General features: G+C 46.3%; 1 long non-coding RNA gene and 31 other non-coding genes across 33 annotated transcripts in view; all 32 read left to right on the top strand.

The window, feature by feature from the left end:
• Positions 1-23,322, top strand: part of LOC141381752 (uncharacterized) — a 537,547-nt gene that overhangs the window by 454,377 nt on the left and 59,848 nt on the right. The gene's annotated exons all lie outside the window — the stretch shown is intronic.
• trnak-cuu (transfer RNA lysine (anticodon CUU)) lies at positions 138-210 on the top strand. Its single transcript has one exon. It is a non-coding gene; the product is annotated as a tRNA-Lys (tRNA).
• On the top strand, positions 747-820 carry trnan-guu (transfer RNA asparagine (anticodon GUU)). Its single transcript has one exon. It is a non-coding gene; the product is annotated as a tRNA-Asn (tRNA).
• Positions 2,479-2,551, top strand: trnak-cuu (transfer RNA lysine (anticodon CUU)). Its single transcript has one exon. It is a non-coding gene; the product is annotated as a tRNA-Lys (tRNA).
• trnan-guu (transfer RNA asparagine (anticodon GUU)) lies at positions 3,508-3,581 on the top strand. Its single transcript has one exon. It is a non-coding gene; the product is annotated as a tRNA-Asn (tRNA).
• On the top strand, positions 5,240-5,312 carry trnak-cuu (transfer RNA lysine (anticodon CUU)). The gene has a single exon. It is a non-coding gene; the product is annotated as a tRNA-Lys (tRNA).
• trnan-guu (transfer RNA asparagine (anticodon GUU)) lies at positions 6,269-6,342 on the top strand. The gene has a single exon. It is a non-coding gene; the product is annotated as a tRNA-Asn (tRNA).
• trnan-guu (transfer RNA asparagine (anticodon GUU)) lies at positions 7,336-7,409 on the top strand. Its single transcript has one exon. It is a non-coding gene; the product is annotated as a tRNA-Asn (tRNA).
• trnan-auu (transfer RNA asparagine (anticodon AUU)) lies at positions 7,758-7,831 on the top strand. The gene has a single exon. It is a non-coding gene; the product is annotated as a tRNA-Asn (tRNA).
• trnak-cuu (transfer RNA lysine (anticodon CUU)) lies at positions 8,001-8,073 on the top strand. Its single transcript has one exon. It is a non-coding gene; the product is annotated as a tRNA-Lys (tRNA).
• On the top strand, positions 9,030-9,103 carry trnan-guu (transfer RNA asparagine (anticodon GUU)). Its single transcript has one exon. It is a non-coding gene; the product is annotated as a tRNA-Asn (tRNA).
• trnak-cuu (transfer RNA lysine (anticodon CUU)) lies at positions 9,273-9,345 on the top strand. Its single transcript has one exon. It is a non-coding gene; the product is annotated as a tRNA-Lys (tRNA).
• On the top strand, positions 9,454-9,527 carry trnan-guu (transfer RNA asparagine (anticodon GUU)). The gene has a single exon. It is a non-coding gene; the product is annotated as a tRNA-Asn (tRNA).
• Positions 9,697-9,769, top strand: trnak-cuu (transfer RNA lysine (anticodon CUU)). The gene has a single exon. It is a non-coding gene; the product is annotated as a tRNA-Lys (tRNA).
• Positions 10,726-10,799, top strand: trnan-guu (transfer RNA asparagine (anticodon GUU)). The gene has a single exon. It is a non-coding gene; the product is annotated as a tRNA-Asn (tRNA).
• On the top strand, positions 11,081-11,153 carry trnak-cuu (transfer RNA lysine (anticodon CUU)). The gene has a single exon. It is a non-coding gene; the product is annotated as a tRNA-Lys (tRNA).
• Positions 11,262-11,335, top strand: trnan-guu (transfer RNA asparagine (anticodon GUU)). The gene has a single exon. It is a non-coding gene; the product is annotated as a tRNA-Asn (tRNA).
• trnak-cuu (transfer RNA lysine (anticodon CUU)) lies at positions 12,148-12,220 on the top strand. Its single transcript has one exon. It is a non-coding gene; the product is annotated as a tRNA-Lys (tRNA).
• On the top strand, positions 14,245-14,318 carry trnan-guu (transfer RNA asparagine (anticodon GUU)). Its single transcript has one exon. It is a non-coding gene; the product is annotated as a tRNA-Asn (tRNA).
• trnan-auu (transfer RNA asparagine (anticodon AUU)) lies at positions 14,667-14,740 on the top strand. Its single transcript has one exon. It is a non-coding gene; the product is annotated as a tRNA-Asn (tRNA).
• Positions 14,910-14,982, top strand: trnak-cuu (transfer RNA lysine (anticodon CUU)). Its single transcript has one exon. It is a non-coding gene; the product is annotated as a tRNA-Lys (tRNA).
• On the top strand, positions 15,939-16,012 carry trnan-guu (transfer RNA asparagine (anticodon GUU)). The gene has a single exon. It is a non-coding gene; the product is annotated as a tRNA-Asn (tRNA).
• Positions 16,294-16,366, top strand: trnak-cuu (transfer RNA lysine (anticodon CUU)). The gene has a single exon. It is a non-coding gene; the product is annotated as a tRNA-Lys (tRNA).
• On the top strand, positions 16,475-16,548 carry trnan-guu (transfer RNA asparagine (anticodon GUU)). Its single transcript has one exon. It is a non-coding gene; the product is annotated as a tRNA-Asn (tRNA).
• Positions 17,361-17,433, top strand: trnak-cuu (transfer RNA lysine (anticodon CUU)). The gene has a single exon. It is a non-coding gene; the product is annotated as a tRNA-Lys (tRNA).
• On the top strand, positions 17,542-17,615 carry trnan-guu (transfer RNA asparagine (anticodon GUU)). The gene has a single exon. It is a non-coding gene; the product is annotated as a tRNA-Asn (tRNA).
• Positions 18,428-18,500, top strand: trnak-cuu (transfer RNA lysine (anticodon CUU)). Its single transcript has one exon. It is a non-coding gene; the product is annotated as a tRNA-Lys (tRNA).
• On the top strand, positions 18,609-18,682 carry trnan-guu (transfer RNA asparagine (anticodon GUU)). Its single transcript has one exon. It is a non-coding gene; the product is annotated as a tRNA-Asn (tRNA).
• Positions 19,274-19,346, top strand: trnak-cuu (transfer RNA lysine (anticodon CUU)). Its single transcript has one exon. It is a non-coding gene; the product is annotated as a tRNA-Lys (tRNA).
• trnan-guu (transfer RNA asparagine (anticodon GUU)) lies at positions 19,877-19,950 on the top strand. Its single transcript has one exon. It is a non-coding gene; the product is annotated as a tRNA-Asn (tRNA).
• On the top strand, positions 20,232-20,304 carry trnak-cuu (transfer RNA lysine (anticodon CUU)). Its single transcript has one exon. It is a non-coding gene; the product is annotated as a tRNA-Lys (tRNA).
• On the top strand, positions 20,413-20,486 carry trnan-guu (transfer RNA asparagine (anticodon GUU)). The gene has a single exon. It is a non-coding gene; the product is annotated as a tRNA-Asn (tRNA).

Genomic DNA, 23,322 nt, shown 5'->3' with positions numbered 1-23,322 from the left:
CATGTGCACTGGACATAGATCCTGGGCCACATTCTGTCCAGCGTTACAAGATGAAATCAGGATTTAGCAAAAGATTGTCACGGGTAGGGAAGGTATTACCGTAAAAGGTTTCTGGTTCCTAAAAGAGCTTCTCATCAGCCCGGCTAGCTCAGTCGGTAGAGCATGAGACTCTTAATCTCAGGGTCATGGGTTCAAGCCCCACGTTGGGCGTTTCTGTTACTTTTCTCTCTCTCTCTCTCAGCAAACTTACATTAGGGTTCATATAGCAGACCTTTTGAGACAAAGTTCTGACTTTGTACCACTGTAGGTGACCTTTCACTAAGTCTCTGTGGTGCAATCGGTTAGCGCGTTTGGCTGTTAACTGAAAGGTTGGTGGTTGAAGCCCACCCAGGGACGAATTAGGCATTTTGCTGCCTTGCAACTGCTAAACCGTGCACTGGGCATATATCCTGGGCCACATTCTGTCCAGCGTTACAAGATGAAATCAGGATTTAGCAGAACATTGTCACGGGTAGGGAAGGTATTACTGTAAACGGTTTCTAGCTCCTAAAAGAGCTTCTCATCAGCCCGGCTAGCTCAGTCGGTAGAGCATGAGACTCTTAATGTCAGGGTGGTGGGTTCGAGCCCCATGTTGGGCGTTCCTGTTACTTTTCTCTCTCTCTCCCAGCAAACTTACATTAGGGTTCATGTAGCAGACTTTGAGACAAAGTTCCGCGTTTCTACCACTCGAGGTGACCTTTCACTAAGTCTCTGTGGCGCAATCGGTTAGCGCGTTCGGCTGTTAACTGAAAGGTTGGTGGTTCAAGCCCACCCAGGGACGAATTAGGCATTTTGCTGCCTTGCAACTGCTAACATGTGCACTGGACATAGATCCTGGGCCACATTCTGTCCAGCGTTACAAGATAAAATCAGGATTTAGCAGAAGATTGTCACGGGTAGGGAAGGTATTACTGTAAACGGCTTCTGGTTCCTAAAAGAGCTTCTCGTCAGCACGTTCGGCTGTTAACTGAAAGGTTGGTGGTTCAAGCCCACCCAGGGACGAATTAGGCATTTTGCTGCCTTGCAACTGCTAACACGTGCACTGGACATATATCCTGGGCCACATTCTGTCCAGCGTTACAAGATGAAATCAGGATTTAGCAGAACATTGTCACGGGTAGGGAAGGTATTACTGTAAACGGTTTCTGGTTCCTAAAAGAGCTTCTCATCATCCCCGCTAGCTCAGTCGATAGAGCATGAGACTCTTAATCTCAGCGTCGTGGGTTAGAGCCCCACATTGGGCGTTTCTGTTACCTCTCTTTCTCTCAGCAAACTATCATTAGGGTTCATATAGCAGACCTTTTGAGACAAAGTTCCGCGTTTCTACCACTGTAGGTGACCTTTCACTAAGTCTCTGTGGTGCAATCGGTTAGCGCGTTAGGCTGTTAACTGAAAGGTTGGTGGTTTAAGCCCACCCAGGGACTGATTAAGCATTTTGCTGCCTTGTAACTGCTAACACGTGCACTGGACATAGATCCTGGGCCACATTCTGCCCTGCGTTACAAGACGAAATCAGGATTTAGCAGAACATTGTCACGGGTAGGGACGGTATTGCTGTAAACAGTGTTTAGCTCTTAAAAGTTCATCTCATCAGCCCGGCTAGCTCAGTCGGTAGAGCATGAGACTCTTAATGTCAGGGTGGTGGGTTCGAGTCCCACGTTAGGCATTCCTGTTATTTTTCTCTCTCTCTCCCAGCAAACTTACATTAAGGTTTATGTAGCAGACTTTGAGACAAAGTTCCGCGTTTCTACCACTGTAGGTGACTTTTCACTAAGTCTCTGTGGCGCAATCGGTTAGCGCGTTCAGCTGTTAACTGAAAGGTTGGTGGTTCAAGCCCACCCAGGGATGAATTAGGCATTTTGCTGCCTTGCAACTGCTAACACGTGCACTGGACATAGATCCTGGGCCACATTCTGTCCAGCGTTACAAGATGAAATCAGGATTTAGCAGAACATTGTCACGGGTAGGGAAGGTATTACTGTTAACAGTGTCTAGTTCTAGTGAGTACTCCTCATCCGCCTGGCTAGCTCAGTCGGTACAGCATGAGACTCTTAATCTCAGGGTCGTGGGTTAGAGCCCCACATTGGGCGTTTCTGTTACCTCTCTTTCTCTCAGCAAACTATCATTAGGGTTCATATAGCAGACCTTTTGAGACAAAGTTCCGCGTTTCTACCTCTGTAGGTGACCTTTCACTAAGTCTCTGTGGTGCAATCGGTTAGCGCGTTAGGCTATTTACTGAAAGGTTTGTGGTTCAAGCCCACCCAGGGACGGATTAAGCATTTTGCTGTCTTGTAACTTCTAACACGTGCACTGGACATAGATCCTGGGCCACATTCTGCCCTGCGTTACAAGACGAAATTAGGATTTAGCAGAACATTGTCACGGGTAGGGAATGTATTGCTGTAAACAGTGTTTAGCTCTGAAAAGCTCATCTCATCAGCCCGGCTAGCTCAGTCGGTAGAGCATGAGACTCTTAATCTCAGGGTTGTGGGTTCGAGCCCCACGTTGGGCGTTCCTGTTACTTTTCTCTCTCTCTCCCAGCAAACTTACATAAGGTTTCATGTAGCAGACTTTGAGACAAAGTTACGCGTTTCTACCACTGTAGGTGACTTTTCACTAAGTCTCTGTGGCGCAATCGGTTAGCGCGTTCGGCTGTTAACTAAAAGGTTGGTAGTTCAAGCCCACCCAGGGACGAATTAGGCATTTTGCTGCCTTGCAACTGCTAACACGTGCACTGGACATAGATCCTGGGCCACATTCTGTCCAGCGTTACAAGATGAAATCAGGATTTAGCAGAATATTGTCACGGGTAGGGAAGGTTTTACTGTTAACAGTGTCTAGTTCTAGTGGTGACTCCTCATTCGCCTGGCTAGCTCAGTCGGTACAGCATGAGACTCTTAATGTCAGGGTTGTGGGTTCGAGCCCCACGTTGGGCGTTTCTGTTACTTTTCTCTCTCTCTCTCAGCAAACTTACATAAGGGTTCATATAGCAGACCTTTTGAGACAAAGTTATGACTTTCTACCACTGTAGGTGACCTTTCACTAAGTCTCTGTGGTGCAATCGGTTAGCGCGTTTGGCTGTTAACTGAAAGGTTGGTGGTTGAAGCCCACCCAGGGACGAATTAGGCATTTTGCTGCCTTGCAACTGCTAAACCGTGCACTGGGCATATATCCTGGGCCACATTCTGTCCAGCGTTACAAGATGAAATCAGGATTTAGCAGAACATTGTCACGGGTAGGGAAGGTATTACTGTAAACGGTTTCTAGCTCCTAAAAGAGCTTTTCATCAGCCCCGCTAGCTCAGTCGATAAAGCATGAGACTCTTAATCTCAGCGTCGTGGGTTAGAGCCCCACATTGGGCGTTTCTGTTACCTCTCATTCTCTCAGCAAACTATCATTAGGGTTCATATAGTAGACCTTTTGAGACAAAGTTCCGCGTTTCTACCACTCGAGGTGACCTTTCACTAAGTCTCTGTGGCGCAATCGGTTAGCGCGTTCGGCTGTTAACTGAAAGGTTGGTGGTTCAAGCCCACCCAGGGACGAATTAGGCATTTTGCTGCCTTGCAACTGCTAACATGTGCACTGGACATAGATCCTGGGCCACATTCTGTCCAGCGTTACAAGATAAAATCAGGATTTAGCAGAAGATTGTCACGGGTAGGGAAGGTATTACTGTAAACGGCTTCTGGTTCCTAAAAGAGCTTCTCGTCAGCACGTTCGGCTGTTAACTGAAAGGTTGGTGGTTCAAGCCCACCCAGGGACGAATTAGGCATTTTGCTGCCTTGCAACTGCTAACACGTGCACTGGACATATATCCTGGGCCACATTCTGTCCAGCGTTACAAGATGAAATCAGGATTTAGCAGAACATTGTCACGGGTAGGGAAGGTATTACTGTAAACGGTTTCTGGTTCCTAAAAGAGCTTCTCATCATCCCCGCTAGCTCAGTCGATAGAGCATGAGACTCTTAATCTCAGCGTCGTGGGTTAGAGCCCCACATTGGGCGTTTCTGTTACCTCTCTTTCTCTCAGCAAACTATCATTAGGGTTCATATAGCAGACCTTTTGAGACAAAGTTCCGCGTTTCTACCACTGTAGGTGACCTTTCACTAAGTCTCTGTGGTGCAATCGGTTAGCGCGTTAGGCTGTTAACTGAAAGGTTGGTGGTTTAAGCCCACCCAGGGACTGATTAAGCATTTTGCTGCCTTGTAACTGCTAACACGTGCACTGGACATAGATCCTGGGCCACATTCTGCCCTGCGTTACAAGACGAAATCAGGATTTAGCAGAACATTGTCACGGGTAGGGACGGTATTGCTGTAAACAGTGTTTAGCTCTTAAAAGTTCATCTCATCAGCCCGGCTAGCTCAGTCGGTAGAGCATGAGACTCTTAATGTCAGGGTGGTGGGTTCGAGTCCCACGTTAGGCATTCCTGTTATTTTTCTCTCTCTCTCCCAGCAAACTTACATTAAGGTTTATGTAGCAGACTTTGAGACAAAGTTCCGCGTTTCTACCACTGTAGGTGACTTTTCACTAAGTCTCTGTGGCGCAATCGGTTAGCGCGTTCAGCTGTTAACTGAAAGGTTGGTGGTTCAAGCCCACCCAGGGATGAATTAGGCATTTTGCTGCCTTGCAACTGCTAACACGTGCACTGGACATAGATCCTGGGCCACATTCTGTCCAGCGTTACAAGATGAAATCAGGATTTAGCAGAACATTGTCACGGGTAGGGAAGGTATTACTGTTAACAGTGTCTAGTTCTAGTGAGTACTCCTCATCCGCCTGGCTAGCTCAGTCGGTAGAGCATGAGACTCTTAATCTCAGGGTCGTGGGTTAGAGCCCCACATTGGGCGTTTCTGTTACCTCTCTTTCTCTCAGCAAACTATCATTAGGGTTCATATAGCAGACCTTTTGAGACAAAGTTCCGCGTTTCTACCTCTGTAGGTGACCTTTCACTAAGTCTCTGTGGTGCAATCGGTTAGCGCGTTAGGCTATTTACTGAAAGGTTTGTGGTTCAAGCCCACCCAGGGACGGATTAAGCATTTTGCTGTCTTGTAACTTCTAACACGTGCACTGGACATAGATCCTGGGCCACATTCTGCCCTGCGTTACAAGACGAAATTAGGATTTAGCAGAACATTGTCACGGGTAGGGAATGTATTGCTGTAAACAGTGTTTAGCTCTGAAAAGCTCATCTCATCAGCCCGGCTAGCTCAGTCGGTAGAGCATGAGACTCTTAATCTCAGGGTTGTGGGTTCGAGCCCCACGTTGGGCGTTCCTGTTACTTTTCTCTCTCTCTCCCAGCAAACTTACATAAGGTTTCATGTAGCAGACTTTGAGACAAAGTTACGCGTTTCTACCACTGTAGGTGACTTTTCACTAAGTCTCTGTGGCGCAATCGGTTAGCGCGTTCGGCTGTTAACTAAAAGGTTGGTAGTTCAAGCCCACCCAGGGACGAATTAGGCATTTTGCTGCCTTGCAACTGCTAACACGTGCACTGGACATAGATCCTGGGCCACATTCTGTCCAGCGTTACAAGATGAAATCAGGATTTAGCAGAATATTGTCACGGGTAGGGAAGGTTTTACTGTTAACAGTGTCTAGTTCTAGTGGTGACTCCTCATTCGCCTGGCTAGCTCAGTCGGTACAGCATGAGACTCTTAATGTCAGGGTTGTGGGTTCGAGCCCCACGTTGGGCGTTTCTGTTACTTTTCTCTCTCTCTCTCAGCAAACTTACATAAGGGTTCATATAGCAGACCTTTTGAGACAAAGTTATGACTTTCTACCACTGTAGGTGACCTTTCACTAAGTCTCTGTGGTGCAATCGGTTAGCGCGTTTGGCTGTTAACTGAAAGGTTGGTGGTTGAAGCCCACCCAGGGACGAATTAGGCATTTTGCTGCCTTGCAACTGCTAAACCGTGCACTGGGCATATATCCTGGGCCACATTCTGTCCAGCGTTACAAGATGAAATCAGGATTTAGCAGAACATTGTCACGGGTAGGGAAGGTATTACTGTAAACGGTTTCTAGCTCCTAAAAGAGCTTTTCATCAGCCCCGCTAGCTCAGTCGATAAAGCATGAGACTCTTAATCTCAGCGTCGTGGGTTAGAGCCCCACATTGGGCGTTTCTGTTACCTCTCATTCTCTCAGCAAACTATCATTAGGGTTCATATAGTAGACCTTTTGAGACAAAGTTCCGCGTTTCTACCACTCGAGGTGACCTTTCACTAAGTCTCTGTGGCGCAATCGGTTAGCGCGTTCGGCTGTTAACTGAAAGGTTGGTGGTTCAAGCCCACCCAGGGACGAATTAGGCATTTTGCTGCCTTGCAACTGCTAACATGTGCACTGGACATAGATCCTGGGCCACATTCTGTCCAGCGTTACAAGATAAAATCAGGATTTAGCAGAAGATTGTCACGGGTAGGGAAGGTATTACTGTAAGCGGCTTCTGGTTCCTAAAAGAGCTTCTCGTCAGCACGTTCGGCTGTTAACTGAAAGGTTGGTGGTTCAAGCCCACCCAGGGACGAATTAAGCATTTTGCTGCCTTGCAACTGCTAACACGTGCACTGGACATATATCCTGGGCCACATTCTGTCCAGCGTTACAAGATGAAATCAGGATTTAGCAGAACATTGTCACGGGTAGGGAAGGTATTACTGTAAACGGTTTCTGGTTCCTAAAAGAGCTTCTCATCATCCCCGCTAGCTCAGTCGATAGAGCATGAGACTCATAATCTCAGCGTCGTGGGTTAGAGCGCCACATTGGGCGTTTCTGTTACCTCTCTTTCTCTCAGCAAACTATCATTAGGGTTCATATAGCAGACCTTTTGAGACAAAGTTCCGCGTTTCTACCACTGTAGGTGACCTTTCACTAAGTCTCTGTGGTGCAATCGGTTAGCGCGTTAGGCTGTTAACTGAAAGGTTGGTGGTTTAAGCCCACCCAGGGACTGATTAAGCATTTTGCTGCCTTGTAACTGCTAACACGTGCACTGGACATAGATCCTGGGCCACATTCTGCCCTGCGTTACAAGACGAAATCAGGATTTAGCAGAACATTGTCACGGGTAGGGAAGGTATTGCTGTAAACAGTGTTTAGCTCTTAAAAGTTCATCTCATCAGCCCGGCTATCTCAGTCGGTAGAGCATGAGACTCTTAATGTCAGGGTGGTGGGTTCGAGCCCCACGTTGGGCATTCCTGTTATTTTTCTCTCTCTCTCCCAGCAAACTTACATTAAGGTTTATGTAGCAGACTTTGAGACAAAGTTCCGCGTTTCTACCACTGTAGGTGACTTTTCACTAAGTCTCTGTGGCGCAATCGGTTAGCGCGTTCAGCTGTTAACTGAAAGGTTGGTGGTTCAAGCCCACCCAGGGACGAATTAGGCATTTTGCTGCCTTGCAACTGCTAACACGTGCACTGGACATAGATCCTGGGCCACATTCTGTCCAGCGTTACAAGATGAAATCAGGATTTAGCAGAACATTGTCACGGGTAGGGAAGGTATTACTGTTAACAGTGTCTAGTTCTAGTGAGTACTCCTCATCCGCCTGGCTAGCTCAGTCGGTAGAGCATGAGACTCTTAATCTCAGGGTCGTGGGTTAGAGCCCCACATTGGGCGTTTCTGTTACCTCTCTTTCTCTCAGCAAACTATCATTAGGGTTCATATAGCAGACCTTTTGAGACAAAGTTCCGCGTTTCTACCTCTGTAGGTGACCTTTCACTAAGTCTCTGTGGTGCAATCGGTTAGCGCGTTAGGCTATTAACTGAAAGGTTGGTGGTTCAAGCCCACCCAGGGACGGATTAAGCATTTTGCTGTCTTGTAACTTCTAACACGTGCACTGGACATAGATCCTGGGCCACATTCTGCCCTGCGTTACAAGACGAAATCAGGATTTAGCAGAACATTGTCACGGGTAGGGAAGGTATTGCTGTAAACAGTGTTTAGTTCTGAAAAGCTCATCTCATCAGCCCGGCTAGCTCAGTCGGTAGAGCATGAGACTCTTAATCTCAGGGTCGTGGGTTCGAGCCCCACGTTGGGCGTTCCTGTTACTTTTCTCTCTCTCTCCCAGCAAACTTACATAAGGTTTCATGTAGCAGACTTTGAGACAAAGTTACGCGTTTCTACCACTGTAGGTGACTTTTCACTAAGTCTCTGTGGCGCAATCGGTTAGCGCGTTCGGCTGTTAACTAAAAGGTTGGTAGTTCAAGCCCACCCAGGGACGAATTAGGCATTTTGCTGCCTTGCAACTGCTAACACGTGCACTGGACATAGATCCTGGGCCACATTCTGTCCAGCGTTACAAGATGAAATCAGGATTTAGCAGAATATTGTCACGGGTAGGGAAGGTATTACTGTTAACAGTGTCTAGTTCTAGTGGTGACTCCTCATTCGCCTGGCTAGCTCAGTCGGTACAGCATGAGACTCTTAATGTCAGGGTTGTGGGTTCGAGCCCCACGTTGGGCGTTTCTGTTACTTTTCTCTCTCTCTCTCAGCAAACTTACATAAGGGTTCATATAGCAGACCTTTTGAGACAAAGTTATGACTTTCTACCACTGTAGGTGACCTTTCACTAAGTCTCTGTGGTGCAATCGGTTAGCGCGTTTGGCTGTTAACTGAAAGGTTGGTGGTTGAAGCCCACCCAGGGACGAATTAGGCATTTTGCTGCCTTGCAACTGCTAAACCGTGCACTGGGCATATATCCTGGGCCACATTCTGTCCAGCGTTACAAGATGAAATCAGGATTTAGCAGAACATTGTCACAGGTAGGGAAGGTATTACTGTAAACGGTTTCTAGCTCCTAAAAGAGCTTTTCATCAGCCCCGCTAGCTCAGTCGATAAAGCATGAGACTCTTAATCTTAGCGTCGTGGGTTAGAGCCCCACATTGGGCGTTTCTGTTACCTCTCATTCTCTCAGCAAACTATCATTAGGGTTCATATAGTAGACCTTTTGAGACAAAGTTCCGCGTTTCTACCACTGTAGGTGACCTTTCACTAAGTCTCTGTGGCGCAATCGGTTAGTGCGTTCGGCTGTTAACTGAAAGGTTGGTGGTTCAAGCCCACCCAGGGACGAATTAGGCATTTTGCTGCCTTGCAACTGCTAACATGTGCACTGGACATAGATCCTGGGCCACATTCTGTCCAGCGTTACAAGACGAAATCAGGATTTAGCAGAACATTGTCACGGGTAGGGAAGGTATTACCGTAAAATGTTTCTGGTTCCTAAAAGAGCTTCTCATCAGCCCGGCTAGCTCAGTCGGTAGAGCATGAGACTCTTAATCTCAGGGTCGTGGGTTCGAGCCCCACGTTGGGCGTTTCTGTTACTTTTCTCTCTCTCTCCCAGCAAACTTACATTAGGGTTCATGTAGCAGACTTTGAGACAAAGTTCCGCATTTCTACCACTGTAGGTGACATTTCACTAAGTCTCTGTGGCGCAATCGGTTAGCGCGTTCGGCTGTTAACCGAAAGGTTGGTGGTTCAAGCCCACCCAGGGACGAATTAGGCATTTTGCTGCCTTGCAACTGCTAACATGTGCACTGGACATAGATCCTGGGCCACATTCTGCCCTGCGTTACAAGATGAAATCAGGATTTAGCAGAACATTGTCACGGGTAGGGAAGGTATTGCTGTAAACAGTGTTTAGCTCTGAAAAGCTCATCTCATCAGCCCGGCTAGCTCAGTCGGTAGAGCATGAGACTCTTAATCTCAGGGTCGTGGGTTCGAGCCCCACGTTGGGCGTTCCTGTTACTTTTCTCTCTCTCTCCCAGCAAACTTACATAAGGTTTCATGTAGCAGACTTTGAGACAAAGTTACGCGTTTCTACCACTGTAGGTGACTTTTCACTAAGTCTCTGTGGCGCAATCGGTTAGCGCGTTCGGCTGTTAACTAAAAGGTTGGTAGTTCAAGCCCACCCAGGGACGAATTAGGCATTTTGCTGCCTTGCAACTGCTAACACGTGCACTGGACATAGATCCTGGGCCACATTCTGTCCAGCGTTACAAGATGAAATCAGGATTTAGCAGAATATTGTCACGGGTAGGGAAGGTATTACTGTTAACAGTGTCTAGTTCTAGTGGTGACTCCTCATTCGCCTGGCTAGCTCAGTCGGTACAGCATGAGACTCTTAATGTCAGGGTTGTGGGTTCGAGCCCCACGTTGGGCGTTTCTGTTACTTTTCTCTCTCTCTCCCAGCAAACTTACATAAGTGTTCATATAGCAGACCTTTTGAGACAAAGTTATGACTTTCTACCACTGTAGGTGACCTTTCACTAAGTCTCTGTGGTGCAATCGGTTAGCGTGTTTGACTGTTAACTGAAAGGTTGGTGGTTGAAGCCCACCCAGGGACGAATTAGGCATTTTGCTGCCTTGCAACTGCTAAACCGTGCACTGGGCATATATCCTGGGCCACATTCTGTCCAGCGTTACAAGATGAAATCAGGATTTAGCAGAACATTGTCACGGGTAGGGAAGGTATTACTGTAAACGGTTTTTAGCTCCTAAAAGAGCTTTTCATCAGCCCCGCTAGCTCAGTCGATAAAGCATGAGACTCTTAATCTCAGCGTCGTGGGTTAGAGCCCCACATTGGGCGTTTCTGTTACCTCTCATTCTCTCAGCAAACTATCATTAGGGTTCATATAGTAGACCTTTTGAGACAAAGTTCCGCGTTTCTACCACTGTAGGTGACCTTTCACTAAGTCTCTGTGGCGCAATCGGTTAGTGCGTTCGGCTGTTAACTGAAAGGTTGGTGGTTCAAGCCCACCCAGGGACGAATTAGGCATTTTGCTGCCTTGCAACTGCTAACATGTGCACTGGACATAGATCCTGGGCCACATTCTGTCCAGCGTTACAAGACGAAATCAGGATTTAGCAGAACATTGTCACGGGTAGGGAAGGTATTACCGTAAAATGTTTCTGGTTCCTAAAAGAGCTTCTCCTGGGCCACATTCTGCCCAGCGTTACAAGACGAAATCAGGATATAGCAGAACATTGTCACGGGTAGGGAAGGTATTACTGTAAAATGTTTCTGGTTCCTAAAAGAGCTTCTCATCAGCCCGGCTAGCTCAGTCGGTAGAGCATGAGACTCTTAATCTCAGGGTCGTGGGTTCGAGCCCCACGTTGGGCGTTTCTGTTACTTTTCTCTCTCTCTCCCAGCAAACTTACATTAGGGTTCATGTAGCAGACTTTGAGACAAAGTTCCGCATTTCTACCACTGTAGGTGACATTTCACTAAGTCTCTGTGGCGCAATCGGTTAGCGCGTTCGGCTGTTAACCGAAAGGTTGGTGGTTCAAGCCCACCCAGGGACGAATTAGGCATTTTGCTGCCTTGCAACTGCTAACATGTGCACTGGACATAGATCCTGGGCCACATTCTGTCCAGCGTTACAAGATAAAATCAGGATTTAGCAGAAGATTGTCACGGGTAGGGAAGGTATTACTGTGAACGGTTTCAGGTTCCAAATAGAGCTTCTCGTCAGCACGTTCGGCTGTTAACTGAAAGGTTGGTGGTTCAAGCCCACCCAGGGACGAATTAGGCATTTTGCTGCCTTGCAACTGCTAACATGTGCACTGGACATAGATCCTGGGCCACATTCTGTCCAGCGTTACAAGACGAAATCAGGATTTAGCAGAACATTGTCACAGGTAGGGAAGGTATTACTGTTAACAGTGTCTAGTTCTAGTGAGTACTCCTCATCCGCCTGGCTAGCTCAGTCGGTAGAGCATGAGACTCTTAATCTCAGGGTCGTGGGTTAGAGCCCCACATTGGGCGTTTCTGTTACCTCTCTTTCTCTCAGCAAACTATCATTAGGGTTCATATAGCAGACCTTTTGAGACAAAGTTCCGCGTTTCTACCTCTGTAGGTGACCTTTCAATAAGTCTCTGTGGTGCAATCGGTTAGCGCGTTAGGCTATTTACTGAAAGGTTTGTGGTTCAAGCCCACCCAGGGACGGATTAAGCATTTTGCTGTCTTGTAACTTCTAACACGTGCACTGGACATAGATCCTGGGCCACATTCTGCCCTGCGTTACAAGACGAAATTAGGATTTAGCAGAACATTGTCACGGGTAGGGAATGTATTGCTGTAAACAGTGTTTAGCTCTGAAAAGCTCATCTCATCAGCCCGGCTAGCTCAGTCGGTAGAGCATGAGACTCTTAATCTCAGGGTTGTGGGTTCGAGCCCCACGTTGGGCGTTCCTGTTACTTTTCTCTCTCTCTCCCAGCAAACTTACATAAGGTTTCATGTAGCAGACTTTGAGACAAAGTTACGCGTTTCTACCACTGTAGGTGACTTTTCACTAAGTCTCTGTGGCGCAATCGGTTAGCGCGTTCGGCTGTTAACTAAAAGGTTGGTAGTTCAAGCCCACCCAGGGACGAATTAGGCATTTTGCTGCCTTGCAACTGCTAACACGTGCACTGGACATAGATCCTGGGCCACATTCTGTCCAGCGTTACAAGATGAAATCAGGATTTAGCAGAATATTGTCACGGGTAGGGAAGGTTTTACTGTTAACAGTGTCTAGTTCTAGTGGTGACTCCTCATTCGCCTGGCTAGCTCAGTCGGTACAGCATGAGACTCTTAATGTCAGGGTTGTGGGTTCGAGCCCCACGTTGGGCGTTTCTGTTACTTTTCTCTCTCTCTCTCAGCAAACTTACATAAGGGTTCATATAGCAGACCTTTTGAGACAAAGTTATGACTTTCTACCACTGTAGGTGACCTTTCACTAAGTCTCTGTGGTGCAATCGGTTAGCGCGTTTGGCTGTTAACTGAAAGGTTGGTGGTTGAAGCCCACCCAGGGACGAATTAGGCATTTTGCTGCCTTGCAACTGCTAAACCGTGCACTGGGCATATATCCTGGGCCACATTCTGTCCAGCGTTACAAGATGAAATCAGGATTTAGCAGAACATTGTCACGGGTAGGGAAGGTATTACTGTAAACGGTTTCTAGCTCCTAAAAGAGCTTTTCATCAGCCCCGCTAGCTCAGTCGATAAAGCATGAGACTCTTAATCTCAGCGTCGTGGGTTAGAGCCCCACATTGGGCGTTTCTGTTACCTCTCATTCTCTCAGCAAACTATCATTAGGGTTCATATAGTAGACCTTTTGAGACAAAGTTCCGCATTTCTACCACTCGAGGTGACCTTTCACTAAGTCTCTGTGGCGCAATCGGTTAGCGCGTTCGGCTGTTAACTGAAAGGTTGGTGGTTTCAAGCCTACCCAGGGACGAATTATGCATTTTGCTGCCTTGCAACTGCTAACATGTGCACTGGACATAGATCCTGGGCCACATTCTGTCCAGCGTTACAAGATAAAATCAGGATTTAGCAGAAGATTGTCACGGGTAGGGAAGGTATTACTGTAAACGGCTTCTGGTTCCTAAAAGAGCTTCTCGTCAGCACGTTCGGCTGTTAACTGAAAGGTTGGTGGTTCAAGCCCACCCAGGGACGAATTAGGCATTTTGCTGCCTTGCAACTGCTAACACGTGCACTGGACATATATCCTGGGCCACATTCTGTCCAGCGTTACAAGATGAAATCAGGATTTAGCAGAACATTGTCACGGGTAGGGAAGGTATTACTGTAAACGGTTTCTGGTTCCTAAAAGAGCTTCTCATCATCCCCGCTAGCTCAGTCGATAGAGCATGAGACTCATAATCTCAGCGTCGTGGGTTAGAGCGCCACATTGGGCGTTTCTGTTACCTCTCTTTCTCTCAGCAAACTATCATTAGGGTTCATATAGCAGACCTTTTGAGACAAAGTTCCGCGTTTCTACCACTGTAGGTGACCTTTCACTAAGTCTCTGTGGTGCAATCGGTTAGCGCGTTAGGCTGTTAACTGAAAGGTTGGTGGTTTAAGCCCACCCAGGGACTGATTAAGCATTTTGCTGCCTTGTAACTGCTAACACGTGCACTGGACATAGATCCTGGGCCACATTCTGCCCTGCGTTACAAGACGAAATCAGGATTTAGCAGAACATTGTCATGGGTAGGGAAGGTATTGCTGTAAACAGTGTTTAGCTCTTAAAAGTTCATCTCATCAGCCCGGCTAGCTCAGTCGGTAGAGCATGAGACTCTTAATGTCAGGGTGGTGGGTTCGAGCCCCACGTTGGGCATTCCTGTTATTTTTCTCTCTCTCTCCCAGCAAACTTACATTAAGGTTTATGTAGCAGACTTTGAGACAAAGTTCCGCGTTTCTACCACTGTAGGTGACTTTTCACTAAGTCTCTGTGGCGCAATCGGTTAGCGCGTTCAGCTGTTAACTGAAAGGTTGGTGGTTCAAGCCCACCCAGGGACGAATTAGGCATTTTGCTGCCTTGCAACTGCTAACACGTGCACTGGACATAGATCCTGGGCCACATTCTGTCCAGCGTTACAAGATGAAATCAGGATTTAGCAGAACATTGTCACGGGTAGGGAAGGTATTACTGTTAACAGTGTCTAGTTCTAGTGAGTACTCCTCATCCGCCTGGCTAGCTCAGTCGGTAGAGCATGAGACTCTTAATCTCAGGGTCGTGGGTTAGAGCCCCACATTGGGCGTTTCTGTTACCTCTCTTTCTCTCAGCAAACTATCATTAGGGTTCATATAGCAGACCTTTTGAGACAAAGTTCCGCGTTTCTACCTCTGTAGGTGACCTTTCACTAAGTCTCTGTGGTGCAATCGGTTAGCGCGTTAGGCTATTAACTGAAAGGTTGGTGGTTCAAGCCCACCCAGGGACGGATTAAGCATTTTGCTGTCTTGTAACTTCTAACACGTGCACTGGACATAGATCCTGGGCCACATTCTGCCCTGCGTTACAAGACGAAATCAGGATTTAGCAGAACATTGTCACGGGTAGGGAAGGTATTGCTGTAAACAGTGTTTAGTTCTGAAAAGCTCATCTCATCAGCCCGGCTAGCTCAGTCGGTAGAGCATGAGACTCTTAATCTCAGGGTCGTGGGTTCGAGCCCCACGTTGGGCGTTCCTGTTACTTTTCTCTCTCTCTCCCAGCAAACTTACATAAGGTTTCATGTAGCAGACTTTGAGACAAAGTTACGCGTTTCTACCACTGTAGGTGACTTTTCACTAAGTCTCTGTGGCGCAATCGGTTAGCGCGTTCGGCTGTTAACTAAAAGGTTGGTAGTTCAAGCCCACCCAGGGACGAATTAGGCATTTTGCTGCCTTGCAACTGCTAACACGTGCACTGGACATAGATCCTGGGCCACATTCTGTCCAGCGTTACAAGATGAAATCAGGATTTAGCAGAATATTGTCACGGGTAGGGAAGGTATTACTGTTAACAGTGTCTAGTTCTAGTGGTGACTCCTCATTCGCCTGGCTAGCTCAGTCGGTACAGCATGAGACTCTTAATGTCAGGGTTGTGGGTTCGAGCCCCACGTTGGGCGTTTCTGTTACTTTTCTCTCTCTCTCTCAGCAAACTTACATAAGGGTTCATATAGCAGACCTTTTGAGACAAAGTTATGACTTTCTACCACTGTAGGTGACCTTTCACTAAGTCTCTGTGGTGCAATCGGTTAGCGCGTTTGGCTGTTAACTGAAAGGTTGGTGGTTGAAGCCCACCCAGGGACGAATTAGGCATTTTGCTGCCTTGCAACTGCTAAACCGTGCACTGGGCATATATCCTGGGCCACATTCTGTCCAGCGTTACAAGATGAAATCAGGATTTAGCAGAACATTGTCACAGGTAGGGAAGGTATTACTGTAAACGGTTTCTAGCTCCTAAAAGAGCTTTTCATCAGCCCCGCTAGCTCAGTCGATAAAGCATGAGACTCTTAATCTTAGCGTCGTGGGTTAGAGCCCCACATTGGGCGTTTCTGTTACCTCTCATTCTCTCAGCAAACTATCATTAGGGTTCATATAGTAGACCTTTTGAGACAAAGTTCCGCGTTTCTACCACTGTAGGTGACCTTTCACTAAGTCTCTGTGGCGCAATCGGTTAGTGCGTTCGGCTGTTAACTGAAAGGTTGGTGGTTCAAGCCCACCCAGGGACGAATTAGGCATTTTGCTGCCTTGCAACTGCTAACATGTGCACTGGACATAGATCCTGGGCCACATTCTGTCCAGCGTTACAAGACGAAATCAGGATTTAGCAGAACATTGTCACGGGTAGGGAAGGTATTACCGTAAAATGTTTCTGGTTCCTAAAAGAGCTTCTCCTGGGCCACATTCTGCCCAGCGTTACAAGACGAAATCAGGATATAGCAGAACATTGTCACGGGTAGGGAAGGTATTACTGTAAAATGTTTCTGGTTCCTAAAAGAGCTTCTCATCAGCCCGGCTAGCTCAGTCGGTAGAGCATGAGACTCTTAATCTCAGGGTCGTGGGTTCGAGCCCCACGTTGGGCGTTTCTGTTACTTTTCTCTCTCTCTCCCAGCAAACTTACATTAGGGTTCATGTAGCAGACTTTGAGACAAAGTTCCGCATTTCTACCACTGTAGGTGACATTTCACTAAGTCTCTGTGGCGCAATCGGTTAGCGCGTTCGGCTGTTAACCGAAAGGTTGGTGGTTCAAGCCCACCCAGGGACGAATTAGGCATTTTGCTGCCTTGCAACTGCTAACATGTGCACTGGACATAGATCCTGGGCCACATTCTGTCCAGCGTTACAAGATAAAATCAGGATTTAGCAGAAGATTGTCACGGGTAGGGAAGGTATTACTGTGAACGGTTTCTGGTTCCTAATAGAGCTTCTCGTCAGCACGTTCGGCTGTTAACTGAAAGGTTGGTGGTTCAAGCCCACCCAGGGACGAATTAGGCATTTTGCTGCCTTGCAACTGCTAACATGTGCACTGGACATAGATCCTGGGCCACATTCTATCCAGCGTTACAAGACGAAATCAGGATTTAGCAGAACATTGTCACGGGTAGGGAAGGTATTACTGTTAACAGTGTCTAGTTCTAGTGAGTACTCCTCATCCGCCTGGCTAGCTCAGTCGGTAGAGCATGAGACTCTTAATCTCAGGGTCGTGGGTTAGAGCCCCACATTGGGCGTTTCTGTTACCTCTCTTTCTCTCAGCAAACTATCATTAGGGTTCATATAGCAGACCTTTTGAGACAAAGTTCCGCGTTTCTACCTCTGTAGGTGACCTTTCACTAAGTCTCTGTGGTGCAATCGGTTAGCGCGTTAGGCTATTTACTGAAAGGTTTGTGGTTCAAGCCCACCCAGGGACGGATTAAGCATTTTGCTGTCTTGTAACTTCTAACACGTGCACTGGACATAGATCCTGGGCCACATTCTGCCCTGCGTTACACGACGAAATTAGGATTTAGCAGAACATTGTCACGGGTAGGGAAGGTATTACCGTAAAATGTTTCTGGTTCCTAAAAGAGCTTCTCATCAGCCTGGCTAGCTCAGTCGGTAGAGCATGAGACTCTTAATCTCAGGGTCGTGGGTTCGAGCCCCACGTTGGGCGTTTCTGTTACTTTTCTCTCTCTCTCCCAGCAAACTTACATTAGGGTTCATGTAGCAGACTTTGAGACAAAGTTCCGCATTTCTACCACTGTAGGTGACATTTCACTAAGTCTCTGTGGCGCAATCGGTTAGCGCGTTCGGCTGTTAACCGAAAGGTTGGTGGTTCAAGCCCACCCAGGGACGAATTAGGCATTTTGCTGCCTTGCAACTGCTAACATGTGCACTGGACATAGATCCTGGGCCACATTCTGCCCTGCGTTACAAGATGAAATCAGGATTTAGCAGAACATTGTCACGGGTAGGGAAGGTATTACTGTTAACAGTGTCTAGTTCTAGTGAGTACTCCTCATCCGCCTGGCTAGCTCAGTCGGTAGAGCATGAGACTCTTAATCTCAGGGTCGTGGGTTAGAGCCCCACATTGGGCGTTTCTGTTACCTCTCTTTCTCTCAGCAAACTATCATTAGGGTTCATATAGCAGACCTTTTGAGACAAAGTTCCGTGTTTCTACCTCTGTAGGTGACCTTTCACTAAGTCTCTGTGGTGCAATCGGTTAGCGCGTTAGGCTGTTAACTGAAAGGTTGGTGGTTTAAGCCCACCCAGGGACTGATTAAGCATTTTGCTGCCTTGTAACTGCTAACACGTGCACTGGACATAGATCCTGGGCCACATTCTGCCCTGCGTTACAAGATAAAATCAGGATTTAGCAGAAGATTGTCACGGGTAGGGAAGGTATTACTGTGAACGGTTTCTGGTTCCTAATAGAGCTTCTCGTCAGCACGTTCGGCTGTTAACTGAAAGGTTGGTGGTTCAAGCCCACCCAGGGACGAATTAGGCATTTTGCTGCCTTGCAACTGCTAACACGTGCACTGGACATATATCCTGGGCCACATTCTGTCCAGCGTTACAAGATGAAATCAGGATTTAGCAGAACATTGTCACGGGTAGGGAAGGTATTACCGTAAAATGTTTCTGGTTCCTAAAAGAGCTTCTCATCAGCCCGGCTAGCTCAGTCGGTAGAGAATGAGACTCTTAATCTCAGGGTCGTGGGTTCGAGCCCCACGTTGGGCGTTTCTGTTACTTTTCTCTCTCTCTCCCAGCAAACTTACATTAGGGTTCATGTAGCAGACTTTGAGACAAAGTTCCGCATTTCTACCACTGTAGGTGACATTCCACTAAGTCTCTGTGGCGCAATCGGTTAGCGCGTTCGGCTGTTAACCGAAAGGTTGGTGGTTCAAGCCCACCCAGGGACGAATTAGGCATTTTGCTGCCTTGCAACTGCTAACATGTGCACTGGACATAGATCCTGGGCCACATTCTGCCCTGCGTTACAAGATGAAATCAGGATTTAGCAGAACATTGTCACGGGTAGGGAAGGTATTACTGTTAACAGTGTCTAGTTCTAGTGAGTACTCCTCATCCGCCTGGCTAGCTCAGTCGGTAGAGCATGAGACTCTTAATCTCAGGGTCGTGGGTTAGAGCCCCACATTGGGCGTTTCTGTTACCTCTCTTTCTCTCAGCAAACTATCATTAGGGTTCATATAGCAGACCTTTTGAGACAAAGTTCCGTGTTTCTACCTCTGTAGGTGACCTTTCACTAAGTCTCTGTGGTGCAATCGGTTAGCGCGTTAGGCTGTTAACTGAAAGGTTGGTGGTTCAAGGCCACCCAGGGACGGATAAAGCATTTTGCTGTCTTGTAACTTCTAACACGTGCACTGGACATAGATCCTGGGCCACATTCTGCCCTGCGTTACAAGACGAAATCAGGATTTAGCAGAACATTGTCACGGGTAGGGAAGGTATTGCTGTAAACAGTGTTTAGCTCTGAAAAGCTCATCTTATCAGCCCGGCTAGCTCAGTCGGTAGAGCATGAGACTCTTAATCTCAGGGTCGTGGGTTCGAGCCCCACGTTGGGCGTTCCTGTTACTTTTCTCTCTCTCTCCCAGCAAACTTACATAAGGTTTCATGTAGCAGACTTTGAGACAAAGTTACGCGTTTCTACCACTGTAGGTGACTTTTCACTAAGTCTCTGTGGCGCAATCGGTTAGCGCGTTCGGCTGTTAACTAAAAGGTTGGTAGTTCAAGCCCACCCAGGGACGAATTAGGCATTTTGCTGCCTTGCAACTGCTAACACGTGCACTGGACATAGATCCTGGGCCACATTCTGTCCAGCGTTACAAGATGAAATCAGGATTTAGCAGAATATTGTCACGGGTAGGGAAGGTATTACTGTTAACAGTGTCTAGTTCTAGTGGTGACTCCTCATTCGCCTGGCTAGCTCAGTCGGTACAGCATGAGACTCTTAATGTCAGGGTTGTGGGTTCGAGCCCCACATTGGGCGTTTCTGTTACCTCTCATTCTCTCAGCAAACTATCATTAGGGTTCATATAGTAGACCTTTTGAGACAAAGTTCCGCGTTTCTACCACTGTAGGTGACCTTTCACTAAGTCTCTGTGGCGCAATCGGTTAGTGCGTTCGGCTGTTAACTGAAAGGTTGGTGGTTCAAGCCCACCCAGGGACGAATTAGGCATTTTGCTGCCTTGCAACTGCTAACATGTGCACTGGACATAGATCCTGGGCCACATTCTGTCCAGCGTTACAAGACGAAATCAGGATTTAGCAGAACATTGTCACGGGTAGGGAAGGTATTACCGTAAAATGTTTCTGGTTCCTAAAAGAGCTTCTCCTGGGCCACATTCTGCCCAGCGTTACAAGACGAAATCAGGATATAGCAGAACATTGTCACGGGTAGGGAAGGTATTACTGTAAAATGTTTCTGGTTCCTAAAAGAGCTTCTCATCAGCCCGGCTAGCTCAGTCGGTAGAGCATGAGACTCTTAATCTCAGGGTCGTGGGTTCGAGCCCCACGTTGGGCGTTTCTGTTACTTTTCTCTCTCTCTCCCAGCAAACTTACATTAGGGTTAATGTAGCAGACTTTGAGACAAAGTTCCGCATTTCTACCACTGTAGGTGACATTTCACTAAGTCTCTGTGGCGCAATCGGTTAGCGCGTTCGGCTGTTAACCGAAAGGTTGGTGGTTCAAGCCCACCCAGGGACGAATTAGGCATTTTGCTGCCTTGCAACTGCTAACATGTGCACTGGACATAGATCCTGGGCCACATTCTGTCCAGCGTTACAAGATAAAATCAGGATTTAGCAGAAGATTGTCACGGGTAGGGAAGGTATTACTGTGAACGGTTTCTGGTTCCTAATAGAGCTTCTCGTCAGCACGTTAGGCTGTTAACTGAAAGGTTGGTGGTTCAAGCCCACCCAGGGACGAATTAGGCATTTTGCTGCCTTGCAACTGCTAACACGTGCACTGGACATAGATCCTGGGCCACATTCTGTCCAGCGTTACAAGATGAAATCAGGATTTAGCAGAACATTGTCATGGGTAGGAAGGTATTACTGTAAACGGTTTCTAGCTCCTAAAAGAGCTTCTCATCAGCCCCGCTAGCTCAGTCGATAGAGCATAAGACTCTTAATCTCAGCGTCGTGGGTTAGAGCCCCACATTGGGCGTTTCTGTTACCTCTCTTTCTCTCAGCAAACTATCATTAGGGTTCATAAAGCAGACCTTTTGAGACAAAGTTCCGCGTTTCTACCACTGTAGGTGACCTTTTACTAAGTCTCGTTGGCGCAATCGGTTAGCGCGTTCGGCTGTTAACTGAAAGGTTGGTGGTTCAAGCCCACCCAGGTACGAATTAGGCCTTTTGCTGCCTTGCAACTGCTAACACGTGCACTGGACATAGATCCTGGGCCACATTCTGTCCAGCGTTACAAGATGAAATCAGGATTTAGCAGAAGATTGTCACAGGTAGCAAGGTATTACTGTAAACGGTTTCTGGTTCCTAAAAGAGCTTCTCATCATCCCCGCTAGCTCAGTCGATAGAGCATGAGACTCTTAATCTCAGCGTCGTGGGTTAGAGCCCCACAATGGGCGTTTCTGTTACCTCTTATTCTCTCAGCAAACTATCATTAGGGTTCATATAGCAGACCTTTTGAGACAAAGTTCCGCGTTTCTACCACTGTAGGTGACCTTTCACTAAAGCTGCTTTTCCACTATCGTGCCAAACCGTTCTAAGAACACTTCGGTACGGTTACGGTTGTTTCTCCACTGAGCCTGGAACGGCGCGGCACGATTACAAACCGTTCTTGGCCCGGAATTTTCGGCACGGTTAGACAACCGTGCTGAACTGTGCTGACAGTTTCTGTGTGTTGACGTCCAGTCTCTGGAAGAGAAGTGAATAACTCATCACATTCTTACGAAGATATTTTATTCATTAAAGTTATTATTTTATTGACTTGAATACAGACCTACATCGCTTGCCTGGATGTGAGTTTATTGCACACAGCGCTGTATTTCACAGCACAAAACTAGCTCTGATCCGGGAGAGACATGCCAGTCAGACTTGCGCTGCTGACTTTTTTTTCCTGCGGCGCATCGAATAAAGCGAATAAAGTCACGCTTTGCATCGTCGATGTCCAAATACCACAACAACATCACCATGGAACACGAACTTGCAGACTCTTTTAACAACGAGGAAATAATTGCACTTTTTAATTCAAAGCCAGGACAGCTTGTTAATACCGGCGAGACCACCTGAAGGACGGCATGTTCGTGTTGTAATGTCGGCCGTCCAAAAGACTTTGCTTGAAAGCTTTACGGAGCGGCACTGTAACTGTCCAAGGTACTGTTGTATGATTTATATTATAGCATATGCACTAATAAACAAGTCAAAAGAATGAATGAATTAAATAAATTTGGATTCTTAAATGTCAGTATTGCTTTTACTCAAAAAATATCAATACGTTTTCACAAATGTTTTATAAAAATAAAATGAGCAATTTTTATCATTTCAGCTATAGGCAATTATATGATTCAATTATACATAAGTTATATGACATTTATGAGGCATGTAACATGTTTCTGTGGTTTTTTTTTTTTTTTTGTGGTGATCTTTAATATAGCTACGCAAATATTTTCTAAAACGTCTAGCAATAATTCGCCTACAGCTTGTTAGTTAATTATGAACACAAAAATAATTATAATAATAAAAATAAAATGATCAAAATAAAAAGATAATAGAGCATAATTTTGCTAAATATAATAGTGCTTTATATGCTTTAAATCCTGCGATATATTTTCATATTCGTTTTTTTTTCACTTGCTGCATTCGTTATTTAATGTTTGAATAGTAAAACAAATAACAGCCATCGCTTAATTGGTTTCATTTTACCATCAAAATTTAGTATATTTTATATTATTATCAACTTTTTATATAAAAACGCAGTGTAATTTAAATAATTGTTTAAAATGAAATAATTTAAGTGCTGTGTTTTTATTAGTGAAAGTGCCCGCTCACCTTTGACAAGGCCTGTCTAAAATTATATTTCTGCCACTATAATGCAAATGCATTATTATTGTTGTCTTATCATTGTTTATTTTTCTGTTATGTTCAGAGATTTTAAATATTATTTATTTCCCCTCCAAATATTTTCAATCATCACGTTACATTTTGGTAATTTTCCCTCCAAATAAAATTTAGCCAGAGCTGCGCAACATATGAATAAATAAGGGTGCACATGTACCTATATTTAGCACCCCTATATGATAGAGCGGCATAACAGTGTTTAGTCACATGGTTGCTTTTGCTTTTATGAAAAAAATAAATAAATAGTTTCGGCTCTTATTTAACTTTAATTGAACAAAGGGAGCCGTTTACATTGCGTTACCAAGGCAACTACTGATGCGTTTTGTGTAATGTTTTAAAGAGCTTTGTCGCAGCACGACAGTGGAAAATGAAACCGTATCCGTGCTGTCTGGCCCGGTTTGGCACGGAATGGAACAGTTCTGTTTAAAGAACGATTCAGCACGATAGTGGAAAAGCGGCTT

Source organism: Danio rerio, chromosome 4 (genome assembly GCF_049306965.1).
Source record: "Danio rerio strain Tuebingen ecotype United States chromosome 4, GRCz12tu, whole genome shotgun sequence".
Taxonomy (NCBI): Eukaryota; Metazoa; Chordata; class Actinopteri; order Cypriniformes; family Danionidae; genus Danio; species Danio rerio.
This window is presented reverse-complemented; position numbering and strand designations above follow the sequence as displayed.